The 6879-nt window shown below is 41.3% G+C and overlaps 1 long non-coding RNA gene across 1 annotated transcript in view; it reads left to right on the top strand.

Moving 5' to 3' along the window:
• The first annotated feature begins 554 nt into the window (after nucleotides 1-554).
• The window catches only part of LOC119872189, an 80746-nt gene continuing 74421 nt past the window's right edge, over nucleotides 555-6879 (top strand). Inside the window, exon 1 of the long non-coding RNA XR_005360866.1 lies at nucleotides 555-654. This is a non-coding gene — a long non-coding RNA (uncharacterized LOC119872189). The remainder of the gene's footprint in view (nucleotides 655-6879) is intronic.

The raw sequence follows: 6879 nt of genomic DNA, 5'->3' as shown, positions 1-6879 counted from the left end.
TATACATACTTCACAGAAATGGAAGGCATACTCACTGAAAGGCATACACAAGAAAGCAGCATATCTCACGATAGCTGAATACTGGAAAAACCCATCTACCCGTCAGCAAGGGAAAGGATCAATAAATTAGGTCATATTCTTCCAATAGACTAATGTCAGCAGTTAGAATCATCAAACTGTAATTAAACACAACGACATGGGTCAAGTTCACAAAGATAATATTGAACATAAGAAACAGGCTCAAAAATTGATATCATATGAATCCTTTTATGTAAAATTAAAAAAAAAAGACAAATCTACTCCATGGTGCTCGTAGCTGGGATAGTGGTTGCCTTTGGGAGGTTTTGTAACTGGAGGGGCAAGAAGCAGGCTCCTTGGGGAGTGAGTACTGCTCTATTTCTCAAACTGGGCACTGGTTGCATGTGTTCATTTTGTTAAAATTCATTAAGTTGTGTACATGAGATATGTTCATGATGCACCAATAAAATATAGTAAAAGCACTATGTGGCTACAAAGTGACATTGCCTTTTTCATCACAATCACATTACTGTCACCATCAGCAGGAGCAACACAGCCACGAATATTTTGAGGACAAGGCCCTAAGTGCTACTCTTCCACCTGAGAAATTGCAACCAAAGGAGAACCCTTAACAAGGTAACCAGTTCCACTGAGGTCCCGAAGAGTGAAAAAAGACTGAAAATGGTCTGGCACACAAGGCTCTTCAGAAAATGCTTGAAGGAACAAGGGAGGGAGAGTTTGCCCCCAAGTCATCTCTTAAGTTCCTGGCTGCCTCTCTGCCTGGCATTTCAGAACTAGAGTGGTGCTCTCCTGGGTCCTGAACAACTTGAGAGTTTTCAGCTAAATTTATCAATGGGAATCTGCCTTGAGACAGCCCCAGGCTGGATTAAAGAGGGCCATGCTGGGGCCAGAAGGTTTGACAGCCACAGCCGGTCAATGACAGAGTCATAGACCATTAAGTACAGTGAAGGGGATGTTATTATCTTAATTTACAGATGGCCTGAGGGAAGTTAAGTGGCATTCTTAAGCTCATACATCAGCAGAAGTCAGACTGAAATATGAATTTCTTGATTCCTGGTTCAGTGCCCTCTGGGTGCCAGTTTTCTCATGGACACAAAACGGAGTAGGATTAGATCATCTGTAAATCTTCTCTAGATCTCCTAGGTTTTATGACTCTTTGGAGTTCCTATTGAGGGTGAAAGGAGCTTGAGGATGTCTCAGGATGTCACAGGAAGAGTGTTTTTTATAGTCCTTTAGCCTTGCCATAGTTAATTAGTGGTACACACACATATACACACACACAACATACATGCACACACACATGTAAATACACATGCATAGGTCTTGCTATGATTCTGAGGTAGGTTTTTAGTTGTCAGAGATTAGGCATCATGCAGGGAAGTTTGTCCCTTAGAAAAAAGAGCACGTATTTTAAATTTAAGCAAATCTGAGTCCCAGTCGCCAAGTCTATCACCTCCTCACTGTGCAACCTTGAGCAAGTTATGTAATGTTCCTTAATCACACCTTCTTCATCTGTAAAATGTGAAACTGGAAGTGCTGACTCATCTATATGCACTGAGTAAATGACAAGCATTTGCTGTCTATGTGATGTTGAAGAGTGTCTTAAACCCCTTTATGCCTCAGTTTTTTCCTCCGTAAAGTGGGAACATCACCTATCTTGAAGAATTATTGTGGGGATTAAATTAGATAATAAATGGAAAGTGTTTGGTGCACTGGTTTGTACATATTAAGTGTTCATAAAGTATTCCATGTGCTGAGAAAGGGGATGGTCCCTCCTACGTGCTCCCAGGAGTCCTGTTTCTGGCAAATACAAAGATTCTAAAAAATAGCCCCCTTTTGGTCACATCTAGGAGTTAAGAAGGGAGATAAAGAGGGGTTGCCTGGGTGGCTTAGTTGGTTAAACATTGAACTTGATTTCAGCCCAGGTCATGATCTCAGGGTCTTGAGATAGAGCCCTGCTTCAGAATCTCTCCCTCCATCCCTCACCTTCCTCCCTTTCTAAAAAAAAGGGGGGGGGGGCAAATAAAGAGATGTGAGAAGCAGCTTAATTCATTACAATGGGAAAAACAGTAGGTGATGATGATAATGATGATAATAATACTGCAGTTATCATCTGTATGATACTTCATGCATTGCAAAGTGACTTCACATCCTTTATCGCTTTTATTTCTCTAGCAACCTACTACTCCCATCGTGAAATATAAGAAGTGGGAGTGTTTTCATGGGTAGTTTGGGGCCCAGAACCAAAGGGTTCTGGTCTTTAAAACTGTAGCTCTTCTCAATGAATTTGGAGCCAGATTTAGGCACTGAATGAAATGTGTATGACCAGACCCATCCCTTTCCCTGCAAATCCAAATCACCATATAAAAATATTCCATGGAACAAAAGGAATTCCTCTCTCAGAGAAAGGGTAAGAAGGAATCCACAACAAATGCTTTTGATGCTTGAAAGTCCTTCTCTGTGGCTTTCTAAGATTCGATTGCTGATTGGTTATGAGGGGAGCAGATTTTGCCACCGCACAATATGCCTCTTTGGCATAAGGATTATTTTAAGCTAATTAAAAAAAAAAAAAGATAAAAAATGTAGACAAAGAAGCGGCTCTAAAAACTGAGTAGAAGTTACCCTTTTTGTAAGACATTAACACTTATAAGGGAAATCTCCATTTGAATAGGTTTCTCTCTCTCTGTGTCAAAAAGAGAATGACTCTAAATCTACAGAAACTCTTATCAACAGAAATGGCAAATAGTTTAATCCCCAAAACAATCTTACTCTTGTTTACTGCACTTTTCTTGGTAACTTCCCTGACTCCTTACCTTAACATGTTATTTTGTCTTTAGCTCAAGGTGATATTTAAAGTGATGGTTTGCAAAAAATAAAATAAAATAAAATAAAATAAAATAAAATAAAATAAAATAAAATAAAACAAAAAAGTGATGGTTTGGGGGTGTCTGAGTGGCTTAGTCAGTTGAGCATCTGACTTGATTTCAGCTCAATTCGTGATCTCAGGTCATGAGATCTAGCCCTGCATTGGCGAGGGTGGGGTGGGGTGGTGGTGGTGGTGGTGTCTGTGCTTGGTCAGCAGAGAATCTGCCTCTCTCTCTCTCCCATTCCCTCAACCTTCCCCACTACTCACACCCCACACATTCTCTCTCTCAAATAAATAAATAAATCTAAAAAAAAAAAGTGATGGGCCAAATAAGATAATTACTCAGTTTTCCTGGGTATCTCCCATATATATATGGGAAATAGACTTGTTATTAAAATTCTGTTTATCTTTCTCCTGTTAATCTTTTTTTTTTTAATTGAAAATTGTCTCAGCTAAGAACCTAGAAGTATAGAGGGAAAATTATGTTTCTTTCCCTGCAGCTGTGACATATATTAAGTTCTGGACTTAGTCTTGTGAAACTGAGTAAAGGACACCTCATTTTAAGTGGAGTCAACAGACTAGAAGGGGGAGCTCTAATGTGCTACCATTGTCCTCAATTGTGACCCTAACAGGAAGAGATATATCTTTCATTCCTAGAGTATAAGAAGAAGCCTATATTTAAATACTCCATCAGGAGGAAGGAAGAATGTCTCCCTGGCCAGCAATAAGCTCAGCCAATGAGAAACCATCACCACCCTGAATTCTGACTTTCCTGTAATGTACTTCCTTTCAAAGCAGCCTCTCCTAATGTCCTCTTTTTCTTATTTCCTCTCCTTTCATTTCCCATCTTGCCTATGGTTTGCCATAACTTGCATGTCCCGAATTGCAATTCCTCTGCTATTCCCAAATCAGCCCATTTTGCTGGTAAATAACTAGCTGTTTTACTTTTAAGGTCAACAGTCTCCCAAGCTCTTGACAGGTTCTGTTTTGCTTTTTTGTTTTTTTCCCCTGCTGTTAAGTAGTGATTACTCTCTAGTTCTTTCAATTTATTCCCCACTAATAACCACTCCATCAGCTCCTCAATGAAAAAAATAAGAAAAAGCACCCAAACTTTCAGTCAGCCACCCCCTGAAGCCAAGGAAGATGGGAATTAAAGGGGGGAAGGAAAGTAACCCTTTATAAAATCAGCTGACAATGGGATGGGGTGAGTCTGGGCGAAAGCTCAGAAATCTTGTCTCATGTTCTGATTTGATCCTTTCATCATAATTATCCAAGTGAGAAAGTCTCTTTCGTTTCTGAAATTAAGTGGTTCCTTTCTCTCCTGATAGATGAGAGTGTGATTATGCTGGAAGTAAAGAAATAAAGAAGAAAGGGTATAGCTTATGTCTTCATTTATTCAGTCAGTAATATTTGAATATGGCAAAGCCCTGACCTCAAAGAACTAACAGTCAAGGATGGGGGCTGGGAGGCAGATGTAAAAATAGATCATTTCAGATGCAGATGATGCTTGTGATAATAAGGTTCTGTAGAGAAGTGGTCACAAAGAAGAGTGTGATCAGATCTAGGCCAGGGAGGAGGATCAGGATGGCTTCACAGGAGAAATGACCCTAGAAGCTGTTTAAGGGTGTCATTCCTGGGGGTTAGGGTCTTCCAGACAGTAAGCAGAGTACGTGCAAAGGCAGAGCAATGTGAAATAGGACCAGTCAGGGCATTGTGAGAAATTCAGGGCACCTGAAACATGAGGCATGAAAGGGATAATTAAGTATAAGATCTGAAGCCGAGGAGACAGTCAGGGCTCAGAGGGTGGAAGATTTTGTCTGCCCACTAGCAGGCCAACCTCATCTGATAGAATGTAAAGAGCTGCTGGAGTGATGTAAAGGGAGAAGTAAGCTCGCTGTAAATGCTCAGCAGCTTCTGGGTAGAGAATGGATTGGGGGTGGTGAGACTGGAGAAAGCCCACCTGGGAAGCTATTATAATGGACATTAGCTTAGAGATGGTCAGGGTCAATGGGATTGAAGAAAAATAGATGGATGTAGTAGAGTTTTAGAAGGGAGAATCTAGTATAATGAGGAAGGAAAGCAAAAGGGTGATGTCTAACCTTTTATAGGAGGAAGAGTTTGGAGAAGAAGAAGGGGTGAGGAAAGATTATTAGGTTGGGTAGAACTTATCCTGTAGGGTCCTCATTCCAAATTTTCTTTAGATGACCAGCTTTTAGGAATCTCCTTTCACCCTGCCTTCTCATGCCCAGCTGGTAACAGAACATCTTATAGGGTCTTTTATAGGATTGAGAATGGACATACTACTTCTCTTTTCTGGACCTCAGCTTCCATCTGGAAACTGAAGGGACTAAACTCTGTGAAACAGGTCTTTCCCTGTTCTCCCAAGGGAAGAGTGGAGTTCACCCTTTTCTGGATCTTGCAGCAATGTCTGTCTTGGTCTCACACTGTTTAGCTTTGGCTGCCTAGAATTTGTATGCTCTGGTTTCCCAAACAGACCTTAAGCTTCCGGAGAGTAAGGCTTTCCTACCCTCCTTGCATCCTCCACCTGCTGCTTCTAGGTGCTCCCCAAGAACAGAGATGCCAGTTTCCCTGAATGTGTGTCAGGTCCTTTCTCACTGTCTCCATCATCTTTCTAGTCCAGAACTCTCAGATGCTGGGTCCAGAGCCTGTTTTCACTCTGCCTCTGGTTTGGACTTCTTGTCCCAGGGCCCAGCTGGGCAGGACTAGGGGAAGGAGGAGAGGAAATCTAATGGGAGAGGAGACATGACAAGAGTCTTGGCCTTGGGGGGGAGTGGGATCCAGGTCCTGTGTCTTGTAGGTATCTATGCATATGTTTATGTATCTGAGTGTGTATGTGTGTGTGTGTGTGTGTGTATAGCATAGGATGTGTTTTTTTCTGTACTAAGGTATATGTGTCTGCATTTAAATGACCGTACATAAGTTAGTGTGCATGTTGGCATCTGTACATCCATGAATGTCTATGACTATGTCTGTATGAGGGCTTCTATGTTGGCAAATGTGTGAATGTCCACACATGTCACTGCATATGTATATGTTCCCAGGTGCCTGTATGCAAGTGGATGCATTTATGTACGGTGAAACATGTATGAAAATGAGCGCCTCTTGTGTGTAGGGGGTGCTTTGTGTATAAACAGAGGCAGGATACAGTGTCTATTAAAGCATATTCTCCAAATTCAGGATATCTAGGCCCAAGTCCTTAATTCAGCATTTAAAAGCTATAAGTCCTTGAGTGAGTAATTGCCCTCTTTACGCCTTGGTTACTCATCTCTAAACTGGGAACAAAAATAGTTCCTACCTTCAATATCCAAGGAGAGGGCAGATCGATGCAATGTCCATAATGTGCTTAAAATAATGCCTGGTACATAGGACCTGCTAAAAACGTTAGCTGTTACTAAGTCATTCATGGCAATAAATATGTAAGTGACTGGGCTTGAAAGCCCTGGTGAGGATCTCTGTGTATAGAAATGTGTCTTTGGGTACATACATGAGGTTAGTATGTATGTATGAATCCTATGTCTGAGGGTCAGGGGGTATGCATGTTTGAGTGTGACCTGCCTGTGAGTGCCTCTGTGTGTGTTTGTGCTCCACAGGATTGTGAACCTCTAAAGGCAGGGACTAGACTGTGTTTCATTCATTATTATACCTAGGCCCTTAGGTATAGGATGTAACAATTGCTCAGCCAGATTAGTGTTGACCAAATGAATGAGGTGGACTGGACATTCAGAGATTGTTATTCATTTAGCATGCCCATCTGCGGAAAACAAAAAAGCTGTAACTAGCTAAGTAGATTATAGATATATAGGTAGATAGATGGAGAAAACAAGGCGGCAGGTAAGTAGAGTAGGAGAGTTTGTGATGGATAGATGATAGGTAGGTAGGTAGGTATATACCTACATACATAGATAGGCAGGGTTGGCTCTGGTTGAGTAGAATCCCATGTACTTTACACTGGA

The sequence above is a fragment of the Canis lupus genome, chromosome 6 (genome assembly GCF_011100685.1).
Source record: "Canis lupus familiaris isolate Mischka breed German Shepherd chromosome 6, alternate assembly UU_Cfam_GSD_1.0, whole genome shotgun sequence".
NCBI classification, from domain to species: Eukaryota; Metazoa; Chordata; class Mammalia; order Carnivora; family Canidae; genus Canis; species Canis lupus.
Note: the sequence above shows the minus strand (reverse complement) of the source record. Positions and strands in the feature narration are given on the sequence as shown.